Here is a 13,741-nt window from a genome sequence, read left to right as displayed (position 1 = left end):
ACCAGGATATTCCCACTGCAGAGTTCTTGAAATACCACTGAGACTATGCAACTTTAGCCTGCACATGGAAAACATAGTACTTTTTAAAATGTCCATTCAGCCTCCCAAGCTGCTGGGATTACTGGTGTGCACCACCTGCAATGAAATATTTCTAAATTCTGTTAGTCCACTCCACTTTCCCAGTAAGTAGGGTTTTCTTTTCTTTTTTGTCATTTCAAGAGACTTGACTTTACTGGATCACGTATTATCAGTATAAACAAATGCTTTATAGACTCATATTCATTGCTACCTTAAATAAGGCAGTGACTGGTCAATCACAAAACCCTGGCTTGATTTCTGAGCATTTTACTGCTATATAAAGCCTTTTCATGCAAGTTACACAGTGAGTTTCTAAAGCTCTCACACTATGGGGCATGCCCTTCTACTGCCTGAAACAAGTTTATTGCCTTCAGCCCAAGACACTGGATGAAGGACAATTTATTACTTTTATGTACAGAAATGCAACAGTGTACATTTATCCCTGTTTAGTGGCGAGTTCTTTAGCCTCTGCCTTTTCCAGCTTGGCAGTGCGAACCACAGATTTTGGACCCAGGACGTTGCCTCCCCAGTGGCGACGGATCTCATCATATCTGTCATTGTAGTTAGTTCTGATAGCTTCCACCAACTTCGCCAGAGTTCCTTTGTCTCTGAGTTAACCTGTGTGAAGGCAGCAGTGGTGTACGTCTTCCTGTGAACCAGAGGGCCCAGTCTAGCCTTCCCCTTGATGATGTAGTAAGGGACTCCCATCTTTCGACACAGGGCAGGCAGGCAGACAACCAGTTCTATGGGATCCACGTCGTATGTGATCACCACCAGCTGAGCCTTCTTGTTCTCCACCAAGGTGGTGACAGTATTGACCCCTGCTCGAAGGACAGGCTAAAGAACTCGCCACTAAACTGGGATAAATGTACACTGTTGCATTTCTGTACATAAAAGCAATAAATTGTCCTTCATCTAGTGTCTTGGGCTGAAGGCAATAAACTTGTTTCAGGCAGTAGCAAGGGCATGTCCCATAGTGTGGTCTCTTTGTGGGGACATCCTCTTTGCCAGCAGCCTTCTTCTCAGCCCGGGCCAACAGCCTGTGCTTCTTTTCCTGCTTGGTCTGGGGTCTGTACTTGTGGGCAAGCTGAAGCAGCTGGGTGGCTGTTGGGGGTCCAAGGCCTGGGTGAACTGGTTAATCGCAGGAGGCACTTTCAGCCGCTTATAGAGAATAGCCCTTTGCCACTGCAGCCGGATGTAGCGGGGCCATTTTACAAAGTGGGTAAGGTCCTTTTGGGCTGGATGTCCTGTCTGATGCCGAAGTTCTTCAGCCTCTTCTCGAAGAGCGGGTTCACCACCTTCTTGGCCTCCTGGTTCTTGACCACGGCGGGGGCCGGGGCCACCTTCTTCCCCTTGACCTTCTTTCCCTTCGGCATCTTGGTTGGCTGGAGGAGAGACAGCGTAAGCAGGGTTTTCTCAGTGCAGCTGAGGCCTGTCTTTGGCATCATGGTGGACAACGGCCGTGTAGAGGGAGTTAGAAACGGAGCTTTTTCCTCCTTGTTCAGGTTATCTCCTTGGTGGCTTCGTAAATGTCCTAAGTCGATCTCTGCCGCGTCTTATTTCTTGTTAATGGGCTCCTTTTCCTAAAATTTGAATGTATGAAAAATTCCAAGAATAATAAATTGTCTACCAGTTGGGTTCCAGGAAATTGAGGATAGATTGATCAATGAGCTAGTAGAAAGATGATCCCGGCTCACAGCTGGCGCTCTATGTACCCCGCGCTCCCCTTGGAGACAGCTGGGAGGGGGTGCTGGTGTTTTGTGAAAGTGTTGGAGACTGGATAGAATCAAGGCAAAGAAAACTTCAGAATGGATGAAGCATGTGAACAGCCATGGGAGCCTGACCACGCGGTGGACAGACAGACAGTAGGCGGGCCACATGATCACAGAATTGTTCAGAAGGGTTTGGAACATCTGCCTTCAGGAGAAAGTCCCCAAACTCTACATTTTCTCCAATCAAGTTTTCCCTTCTGGGGGAGGCAAGTAGCACACACCGTCCAAAAGCTGTGAACGTTCGGCTCCGGTGTCCCCAGCACAGATTCCCTTCCCCGATGGGGACATAACCCGACTAGCGTGCAGCTCTGGACTCTTCTCCAGCTGCTGTTCTGTAGGCACAGTGGCTAAGGCTCCGTCTCCCCACCCTCCCTTCACAGCCCAACGATAAAGTGAATTTGCATTCTCTGTTAGCTGTTTAAGGCTCCTTTGGAGTTAGACCCGCTTTGAGGTTCCTAGTGTAGATAATCTACACCCGGGTCACTGGGGACTGACCACGGTCAAAGCAAACTGAAGGGAACTGAAGAGACCTTCAGATAAGGAACCCGAGGCAAAGACGTGAGCCCACCTCTCCGACTGAGAACCCGAGGACAGATGCCAGGGGTCTTGGGGACTTCATTATTACCATTAGCCAATTCTCACACCTCAGCAATGCTGGCCCAGGGAAACCTAAACTGGAAGCAGATTCTGCATAATGAAATTATACTTCAATAAGCCACTTTGTGGCTGGGACTGATGGCCTGCAGGACAAAGGCTCTTCTGTTTGCTGGGGAGAGGATTGCCTCCGTGAACAAATGACAATGAGGCTTAATCAGCCTTGAGGGTGTCAGGTAGGCAGAGTGTGGCGCGGTGGGTGGAACGAAGGAAAACAGTAATTCTGTCAGACCAGAAGTGGCTATTTTTATAGCTCTGATTTGTCCACGTGCAACAGTGGAGTGTTTTGAAAAATTATTCTGAAGGGCTGCTGCTTTCTGAATCTGTGTTTGCGGCTCAGCACTGGCTGTTTGACGCGGCAGGTACCTCCACGCTCCTTATAGCCAAGTGTGCTGCGGCCTGCAGATGGGCACTCTGCTCTCCGTGCCTCAGTTTCTCCATTGGGAACAGAGTTGTTCTCAGGAGTGAACAAGGAAACAGGCATAGCATTCAGAACACCACCTGCCTTGCAGAGAGCACTCCATACCTGTCTGCCCCTTCACCAGGGGGATGTAGGGGGGGCACTCCCAGGACACAATGACTGGGACACTCTTTTTTTCTAACATCTTAATCAAGAAGTCCTGGCACGTCTCTGCCCTGAGACTTTATCTTGGACCAGCGATCTCAGGGAGGGTATCTGGTCTTCATAGGGATGACAAGAAGGCAAGGTGTCATATTCTGGGATCCTTAAACGGGTGCTCCAGCCATTCTGGTTAAGGTGAAGACGTTCAGCAGTTCTGTGGAACTGGCAACAACAAGAGCCAGTGTTCAGAGGTTTGCTGGATGCCATGCTCAGAAACAGCTCTTCTTCATTTATTATAACAGAACTTCTTCATTTATGGAGGTGAAAATTGAGACTCAGAAGCCTCAAGTGGGATTATTGCCAGCCGGGCGTGGCGGTGCACACCTGTCATCCCAGTGGCGTGGGAGGCTGAGGCAGGAGGATTGTTGAATTCAAAGCCAGTCTCAGCAACTTAGGCCCTAAGCAACTCAGTGAGACCCTGTCTCTAAATAAGGAATAAAAAGGGCTGGGGATGGGGCTCAGTGATAGGGTGCCTCTAGGTTCAATCCCTGGAACCAAGGGGGGAAAAAGACTATTGCATGTGCTAAAATGCCTCCTGGTGGAGACAGGACTCAATCCTGGATGGTCAGACTCCAGAATGCATCATCTCAACCACTCTGGTCCCCAGGCACATTCAGGAACATTCTCTCTCTCCCACTCCCTTCCTGCTGATTGGGGATCATTCCAGGGACACGTGCCAAGTTCCTCCCTAATCTACATGCAGCCTTTGGGAACTGGAGCTTTTCGGAGCCTCCAGATCAGCATAGTTGCGTTTGCATCTGTGTTAACTCTGAGTGTCTGTCATGGCTCTGCATGGCTGCCGTTTTCCAGCTGAATCTGAAGGCTTTGTCTCAAGTTTTAGGCATTAGATTGGGGGGGGGCGGTTATTTCTGTTCAGATTCTGGAGACTTCAAGGGCCACCTGGGTTACTTTATCCAGGTCCTTTTCTCATGGAAAATGATGTATTTTTGGAGCTTAAAAAACACATGAAAACTGGAGCATCCTGCACCCCCAGGGAGAGAGCGCCTTCCTCCTCCCTCTCAGCCCTGAGAGAGATGCAGGCGCATCTCCTGCCCCCAACTCTGCCTGGCTTCCTCCACCCTCCCTGGCTTAAATGAAGCGCAGACCTTGCTCACGCAGGCCAAAGACCCTGCCTCCTTCTCTTCCAGTTTCTGCTGCGCAGGGTCCAGCCTCTTGGGCTTCTCCTCCTCAGCTCACTGCCCTCCTCTGACAGCTCGCCTCGCTCCCCAATTTCCCTCTGGCATCCAATTTCCTCCTCTTAACTCAGCCTCCTGGTCTTGCTTCTCCTCAAGGACACCTCACTGGACGCTGTCCGCTGTCTTTGCATGTCATCTGCCTCCTCCGGATGTTGTCCTCTGGGTCGGGCACTGAGTCACTGCTGAGCTTTCTCGCTGGACCTTTTTCCTCCGGTGAAGGAGTAACAGTCATTGTTTTTTATCGAGACTATTTCAAATTTATTGTTATATAAACCTCTGATGAGTTTCTGGAAACCTCATTGAAAACACAAATTCTCTGGAGATGTTTTACTCCCTGGGCACAGCTAGCAACCAGATGGCAGTGAGACCCATTGTCCTGGTCACAGGACATACCTCCATACCTGTCTGCTCCTTCACCAGGGGAAGGACCATGTTTGGAGACCTCTGTGATTTGCTCAATCGTTTCTTTTGTTTGGTTCTTTGAAGCCTTTGTGTGATAATCTGAAGAACAGGAGGAAGAGTCACGTTCTTTGTTTCATTCTCTCTTCTCTCCTGGGCCACTAGTCCTGTGGGATGGCCAGGGAGGCTCTGCCTGGTTAGCCAGAAAGGCGGGGGAGCCTCGGAATCCCCTCCCTCCTTGGGTCCCGGTCATTGTCTTGAATTCGAGGCTGGACTGTTTTCCAGCTCTCTCTGCTGTTTAATGCAGGGGAGGGCGGATCCTTCCACACATCCAAGCCCCAAGCCATCAAGGCCATTGCTGAGCCCGCAGCTGCTCTCCTTGCTGATCTCATTATGGAAGCTCCTTGTTTCCACCAAGACTTGACTTTTCTTCACTGAGCTCCTTGTAAAATGGGTCCTCATCTTTCAGCTTTTTATCTGAAGATAGAGATCTTCTCAACTTCCTGTGAAGCATCCTGCCCTCATTTAATCTGCTCTGGGACCCTTCCCTGAAATCACAGATGTTAGGAGTAGAAGGGGTGCCTCATCTCCGTACGCAGGATGACGCAAGTGTGACACACGTGCTTACGTGGCCTGTGGCTGCAGGCTAAGTGCCACCTGCCCTGTGGTCCTGTGTTGCCATCCGGGGTGTCGGCATGCTAGCCCATAAGAACCCAGATTAGCAGAGTCTTACCTACAAAATCCATTCTTTTCAAAATCAAGGGAGTTGTTGGTTTTTATTTCTTTTTTTTTTTTTTTCAATTCCATTTTCCTTTAAAGTCCTTGAATCCGACACTACACAGAACAGGCAGCAGATTATGTCCAAATAGAACCAGGCCTCCATTTATGTTCTAATTGAGAGTCCAGCAAATGTTCCATGACTCTTATGAGACTGCATATGACATCAGGAGTCACTGTCCAGGCCTTGGCAAGAACGGGGGCAAAAACATTTTTCTGTGGAGATGAGGAACTCTCCAGAGACAAGGCCACTGTGCTAGGCCCAGGAGGCCAAGCCCTGGCCAGGCAGGGGTCTTGGGCTCTGGTTCAACAGATGCCAGTTGCCCTATCACCTTAAACTCCCCCCTCCCCTGGTCAAGTCCTTTGTCTTAAAAATAAGGTGATTCAATCAGAATAATTCATCTCAATGGCTGTCATATCTAACAACCTCCTTTTTTTTTTTTTTTAGTTACAGTCGAACACAATACCTTTATTTTATTGATTTATTTTTTACATGGTGCTGAGATTCGAGCCCAGGGCCTCGCATGTGCCAGGCAAGTGCTATACCTCTGAGCCACAACCCCAGCCCTGTTGAACAACCTCCTTTTTAGGTCAGAATTTTTCTTTTGATACAGAATGAAAATTTTTAACTAAAGCATTCCTTTATCATCCCAAGGTGAACTCTAGATTAAATAAACCATCTCTACATAAAATTTCAAAAAGACAGCCTGCTGCCCAATAATAAAGAAACAACAGAAAATATTTTGTTTTGAAACAATATCTATCTTGGAACATTCATGCTCGGGTCTGACTATACTGAAGTAGGCAGGTGCTGGCGCCCGCAGGTTGACTGACAGGTATGCTGCCCTGTTCACCATAGCAGTGATGTCCGTGGTGAGATGGCCTGGTGTTATGGTATGTAAGAGGTGTCCCCCAGAGCTCACGTGGGACACGGTGCAAGAATGTTCAGATGATGAGATCTGCAGCCTCATGTGCTCCTTTGGGGTTTATGTTTTGTTCCTGGCTATCATGAGAACACCTTTCCTCCACCACGCCATTCTGCCATTTCGGTCTTACCTCTGACCCGGAGCTATGGAGTCTGCTGACCACGAACTGGACCTCTGAAGCCATGACCTGAATAAGCTTCTCCTCCCCTAAGTTTTTCTTGTCCAGTGTATGGGCCATGGGGATACAAAGCTGGCTGAAACAGCTGGGATGAAGCCCAACTCTTGATCATGTTTCAGATTAAATACAGTCACCCCCGCCCCAGTATCCAGGGGCAATTGGTTTCAGGACCCTGCAGACACCAAGTCTTTTATACAGAATGGCACAGTATTTTCATGTATCCTGGGCACGTTCTCCCATATACTTTAAATCACCTCCAGATTACTTATAATACCTAAAAGAATAAAAAGGCCATGTAAATGGTTGTTATCCTGTCTAGGGGTAATGACAAGGAAAAATGTCTTTGCACACCCAGTACAAACGTGAATTTTTTTCAGGATATCTTTGATCTGAGGTTGGTTGAATCCACAGACATGGATCTGAAGATACAGAGGGCCAACTCTAAATGTTGGTTATCGCCTTGATGTATATGGAAGTTGCATTCCTGGAAATGTTGGTGTATGTTGACATCATGCAAAAAATAAAAGTGGTTATTTATAAAACAAGAATTAGGGAGGTTCAAATAAATGCAGATTAGCTTTCTGTATGCGAGACTCCCCAGCAAGACATTTGGAAGCCATTCAGGATACAAGAGAATTCTTTAAAGAACTGGCCATCTAACTTCCCTGGCTCCTGCCCACTAAATGCCAAACCATTATGACAATCAAATCATCTGCCAAACAGATTTCCTGAATGTCCTGTGGAGCAGCGCCATGCCTACTCAGAAATTGGTCAGCAATGAACCCAGAGATGCGCCGCTACAACTTCATGGGCATGCAGATAACCTGGGAAATTAATTATTAATATGCACCTGATCTGGGAGCTCCAGCATGAGGCCCTAGAGTCCACATTCCAAGTGATACATTGCTGCCAGCCTCCAACTACCCCTGGAATAGCATGGACCTAGAGGATTTGCACAGCGCCTCCTGGGCTAAGTATCTGTGCATTCAAAGTAGTTCTCCCTAGAGCGGGATGTCTTTGAGGACTACCTATGCTATTAAAGCAGAACATGAATCCCTGAGTCTCCCTTGAGACAGCCTCAATCAGGAACTCCTTGCCTCGGCTTCCTAAACTTAATTCCCTGAACGCTGCCTCAACCTCACTGAAGTTGAGAACCCCCAGTACATCTCTAGACATCTCAAGACCTTGAGGATCTTTGCAGAACAAAGCCCCATTTCTCTATCCGAATCTCAGATGCTGTCCTGGGATGTCAGACAGAGGCTGGGGAACCCACCACTCAGATGAAATTTGGGAAACAGAATTTCTTGATGGTTACCTAGATGCTCGAGCCCTTTATACCCTTATTCCTGTTTCTCCTGAGTGTATGTTGCATTTCCCACACACACGGATGAGAAAACCTCTTCTCGGTGGCTTTAATGGATGTGGTCGACTCATCCAGGGAAAGAAGCAGGGAGCTGGGCTACTCGGCCCAGTTATCTTTCTCTCCCAGCTGTCCTCTTTTACTTTTGATCTCACTCCCTCTGACCTGGCACTGGGAGGGGTGGGGAACACAGTGCAGGGTCCTCTTGTTTTTCTGGGACCAAGCAGAGGTTGACCTGCACTCACTAGGAGGAGGTCAAATGGGGGTGTCGAATCTCCCCATCTCTACAGGTGAGTGTCCTTCTTCATCATTTCTGGCCCCAGTGGCTTGGCCACAGCAATAAACCCACCCTCCTGTCTCTGGGCTTGGCTACCATAGACCATTACAGCCAACCCTTCTAATGAGAACGTTTTTATCTACGTGAGAATCGACGTCTCTGGGGATTTCTTGCCTCTGTCCTGGTCTTGCAGCCGTCCCAGGTGGGTGGGTCACTGTACCCCACACCAGCCTCAGGAGAGAGAATTCTTCCCCCAGGGGAATCTAAGGAGCCTTGTCTCGTATTCAGCAGCCGATGGACCTTGGGGCTGTACTGACCCTGACTTCGCATCCTGACTCTAGAACCAGTGCTTCTTCCCTCTGCCCACACCTCTGCCTGAGACCCATTTCTGGTATCTGGGTCTTGGCCTGGGATTGGCCTACACCCTGTCCTGCTTGCTCTGCTTTGCTCTTACTTCCGCATCTGGCTGCGACAGCAGGCTGTGACCCCGCATGGTCCAAGGGTGCCATTTACGTTGTGTTCCATGGGCCAGGCCCTGCTCATTACAGGCAGGCATCGGAAAACAAACAAACAACAACAACAAACACCCTGAAGTTTTGTTTGCTTGTTTGTTTGTTTTTTAATATTTATTTTTTAGTTTTCGGTGGACACACATCTTTTTTTTTTTTTTTTTTTAATGTGGTGCTGAGGATCAAACCCAGCGTCTGGCGCATGCCAGGCGAGCACTACCGCTTGAGCCACATCCCCAGCCCTGTTTGCTTGTTTTTGATGAAGCAGGTCATTTGAACTAATTGACCCTTCATTTGTTCTTTCTCATTTCTTCTGAAGTAAGCACCAACATTCAGATGAACTAGATGAGCGATACCATAGTAAAGTCTTCCTGGAAAAAATCTAAGAACCTCTCAGTCTTTCTACAGATGAACTCAAAAAATACAAATTATCCATCTTTTATAAGGTCATCACAAATGTTATTGATAGAAAAATGCACAATGAAGCTGGCAACAGTTAATTGCACATGATTAAATGTGTTACAGTTGGGAAGCTAAGGGAAGTAAGCTTGGGGAGTTCAACACTGGAAGTGGGAATGACTTTATGTGATAGGAAAAATCCACACCAACTAAAAACATCCGAAGGAGGATGCACATTTAATGCTTAATTCCCTGGGTTCTACCTTTGTCCACCACGGTGCTTCTCAAAATCAGTAAGAATCAAATAATCTTGGCTTGATTGGGACACACAAAATTTAACCCAGGAAAATGAAAATTGCCTTTTTTTTAATACCAAGGATTGAATACTTAAACACTGAGCCACATCCCCAGCCCTTTTTAAATATTTTATTTAGAGACAGAGTCTTATTAAGTTGCTGAAGCTGGTCTTGAACTCAGGATCCTCCTATCTCAGCCTCATAAGCCACTGGAATGACAGGCATGCACCACCACGCCCAGCAGGAAAATTGATATTGGTAGAAATGTGATCATCAAAAAAAAAAAAAAAAACAGATTATCCAAAGTCATAGGGGACACCATTTATATAAACAAAAAATAATCGATGAACCAAATGTTTTTAGTAACATTTGTGTGTGTATGTCTGGAGAAAAGTTCTGTCAAAAAGAATTTCTTAAGTGAGCAAACATGATAATAGTTTACTTGCACAGAATAGAAAATTGTCCAAAAATAAATAAATAAATAAAGTGGCTTTTAATTGTAATCACTGAAAATACTTCCTTAAAAAAATTTATTTTTAGTCAGGGTCTCGTTAAGTTGTTCAGGCTAGCCTCAAACTTGCAATCCCCCTGCCTCAGCCTCCTGAGGCTGGGATTATGGGCATGCACCACCATGCCCAGCAACAATATTTTCTTCAATAAAATTTCTTCAGTGGTGGTAAAATTCAGATGAGAATCTAATATATTCCTATTCATATAGACAGGACAAAAAATGTGTTTAAGATCAAAGCATCAATGGGGTCAGATATTCCAAACTGGTGTGATACAAAGAAACATGATGGCTAAATATGAAGCTAAACGACAAATGCTAGATTGGATTCTGGATGAGAAAAAGGATATTACTTAAAAATCACTGGTGAAACCCAAATGATGCTGGAGTCCATGAATACTAATGTGTCAATGTCACTTATTAACTTTGGACAAATGTCCCTTTACAGTTAAAGTGTCACCATTAGGGGAACCTGGGTAAGGAGTATGTGGAACTCCCTGCACCATCTGGCAACTTTTCTGCAAATCTAAAACTATTCCTCCACATCTGCAGCCCCCAAAGCCCTGCATCAAAGTACAAAGCCAACCAGCACCCCGCTGCCCTCTATCTTTGGTACAGTCTTGGCTCACCACCCCACAGAGCCCATTGCTGGTGCCAGTTGATTTAGTTTATTTCTAGTGAATCATGTCTGCTGCCACATATGCCCTTGTCACCCCTATATAGGCTTTGTGCCCCCCAGTCACTGGTCTGTCCCCACTCCTGTCTTTTTATTGCTCAATCCCAACAGCCAGTCTTGGGCTTCCTAGGGGATAGACCAGGTGGCTGAAAGCCGGCTGCACCCGGCCATCACCAGCCAACGGAGCTTTAACATAGCTGATGCCCGGTTGCTGTCCCCAGGGAGAGTCTGGTTTAAATGGACCAGGGCAGGGCCTGAGCTGCTGGAGTCTGAAGACCTCCCCAGGTGATTCTAATATGGAGCCAAGTTTGAGAAACTAGTGTCATCTGCCTAAAATTTCTGGTGGTCCTTGAAAGGCCCTATTAAGCTCTGCCTTAAAACGGTAGCCTTTCTCCATGCTCAGGACCACGGAGGTCACCCGAGTCCTCACTCAGATGCCTGCAGATACATGTGGCACTATCATTGCACGCATGGCCGTTCGCACCCTGTGGGTGGAGATTTGTTCCTTCTTGTGTCTCCACCACCAGGATGTGCAAGCCCCTTTTTCTCCAGATAACCCTGGGAGTGAGGATGGGATCGCTGTGTCTCTTCTGGAAACAGAAGGCATTGAAGTCCTGAGGGAGCGCCTTGCTAGTTGACATCTCTCTTCTCACTGTGTCAGCTTCCTCTTGGGCTAGGTGGCCCCCACCCAGGCAGACAGTGCTGTTTACCTCTCTTCCCGTGCAGAGCAGAGGCTTTTGGCTGCTGTGCCAGTGTGGCTTGTACAGAACCATGTCTCTCGTTTGCTCTTCAAGTGGAACTCAATCAAAATCACGGACTTCTGCCCACCCAGGGTGGATTCTGGTGTCCAGGAGGATCTGTCCCTTTAAAATGCTGAGTCTGAGACCTGGTCTCATCCCAGCTCCTGAACATCAGTGTTCCTACAGAGAGGTGGCCTTGGCTTCTGCTTTTTCTTGTTGGTTGGTTGGTTTGTGACAGCAGTTTGTGACCCACTGACTCTGAGTTGCTGAAGAGTGGTTTCTGGTCATCTGAGTTTTGAAAGTTCCTGAGGTGGTTCTGGGACAGTCAGCGCATGGCTACTGGTTCCTGGGTTCCCCTGGGAACAGCATCCCTACAAAACATCAAGGGCACTGGTTCAGACTGGGAGTTTCTCAAGAAAGCTCTTGTGGAATTTACCAAGAAGTCAGGCCCACCCCTCATTCCTGGAAAGGCTGAGCCTGTAGGATCCAGGTGATGGATCCTACAGGCTCAGATGGATCCTCCCAGGCATGGCAGGCTTTTTCTGTAAAGGGACAGCTAATAAATACAATTAGACGTGCAGACCATATGGTCTCTCTTGCAACTGCTAAACTTTGCCATTTTAGCCAAAAGCAGCCAGAGATTTAAATGAATATGCATGGCTGTGCCCGGCTGGGTTCCACACACTACATTTACAAAGACAGGCCCACAGGCCCACAGCTCATGGGTCATAGTTTGTCCCCCTCAATAAAAATCACTGGGGGAGCTATAAAATGTTCTTCTATGCTCAGGCCAATTAAATTAAAATCTCTGTGGGGGGTGCCCAGGCATTGGTATTTATTAAAAGCTCTTTGGATGATTTTTCAATCTGCTAGGATTAAGCATTGCCACTGTCATTGCCCAGCGGGTTCCAAACAGCAACGACTTGCTCTGAGACAGTGCTCAGCCTGCTCCCCCAGGCTTCTTGTTCCTTTATTATGTTTGCTTGTTTTGTTTGAAGGAAGGATTCCAAGTGTATTGTTCTATGCCTGCCTTAGACAAATTTTTTTATTGAGATATGACAGATACACAGTCAAGTACATAATGAATTTTTACATTTTTTTCTTTGCACTCTTCACATACATCGTGTCATAGAACTGCTGCTCAAATCAAAATATAGAACACTCAAAGGAACCCTTGTTCCCCTTTCCAGTCAATAGCCTCCTGAAGTTTTTTGAAGCCTGCTTTTCAATCTGTCTTCTCTCAGAACAGACATCACTAAGGCACCAAGAATTTGATGACTTTGTTTGGCCATAAATATTCTTAGCCTTATGGGGCACAAGCCAGCACGGGGTGTGATGGGGGTTTCCCCGTGCACATTGAATCACTGGGGCTCGCTGCACCCCTGGAAAGGATATACCCCTGCCGAAGGCCTAAACATATCAGGGGACTCTTTGAGGAACTGCTGTGCTGTTTCCTATGACATTTTACATCCCACCAGAAACATACAAGGGCTTGAATTTCTCTACATCCTGGCTGACACTCGTTTTCACTTTTTAAAATTGTAGCCATCCTGATGGATGTGAACTGGTACGTCGCTGTGGGTTTAATCTGCATTTCCCTAGTAACTCATGATGTTGAGCTTCTTTTCCTGTACTTGGTGACCACCTGTATATCTTCTTTGGAGAAATTTCTATTTAAATCCTTCATCCATTCCTGATTTGTTTGTCCTTTTGTTGGATGTCGGCACGGTATGTACGTGTGCCGTTCCGGGGAAACAGGACCAAGTGATCCCCTCCAAGAGTTTGCTTTGAGTTTCATCTACTTCCTGTGCACTCAGAATAATCACCGTATGTTTATCACATTCATAAAAGCAGTCACATGCACATGGAAACCTAGGCTGGGAGCTGGGTCACTGTCTGGCTCTGTTTTCCTGATGGTGGAGCTCATGGGCATATCTGGGTTTAATCCCATGCACTTCTGACCAGAATTCAGCCTTTGGACCATGAAGAGGCCTCTTCCCACCACCAGGCACTCCGTGTGGGAACCAGCATGTGAGGCCTAACCCACTGCAGACGAGGAGGGGAACTAGTGAGGGGGTGAGCAGGGGACTCTCGGTGTCTTGCCTGCTTGCTTTGAAGTGGCAGACGCAGCCTTTGGAGTACCTCTGACTCTCAAGGTCCAAAGAGACTTCCTAGCCTTGGGGTTCAAAGAGAATATCCTCTCAGGGTCCAGGTAACATGTGGGGCTCTCTGGACCATCCTGCCCCATAAACAGTTGTCTTCAAACCTTTTGTTCATGATGACAAAAAGAATTTTGGAAAACTCACTCATTTTTTAGGTTGCCATCTAGAATTTCATCATGAATACAAGAAATTGGCAAAGATAGATTTTTAGA

The 13,741-nt window shown here is 47.1% G+C and overlaps 1 protein-coding gene and 1 pseudogene across 1 annotated transcript in view; one reads left to right on the top strand and one right to left on the bottom strand.

Annotated features, from left to right (window-relative positions):
• Kcnk13 (potassium two pore domain channel subfamily K member 13) overlaps nucleotides 1-13,741 on the top strand; it is a 90,435-nt gene that overhangs the window by 26,691 nt on the left and 50,003 nt on the right. The window lies entirely within an intron of this gene.
• LOC143393637 (large ribosomal subunit protein eL8-like) lies at nucleotides 515-1,454 on the bottom strand (annotated as a pseudogene).

This window comes from Callospermophilus lateralis, chromosome 3, assembly GCF_048772815.1.
Source record: "Callospermophilus lateralis isolate mCalLat2 chromosome 3, mCalLat2.hap1, whole genome shotgun sequence".
NCBI lineage: Eukaryota > Metazoa > Chordata > Mammalia > Rodentia > Sciuridae > Callospermophilus > Callospermophilus lateralis.
The sequence above is the reverse complement of the archived record's forward strand: the minus strand, read 5'-3'. Positions and strand labels throughout refer to the sequence as shown.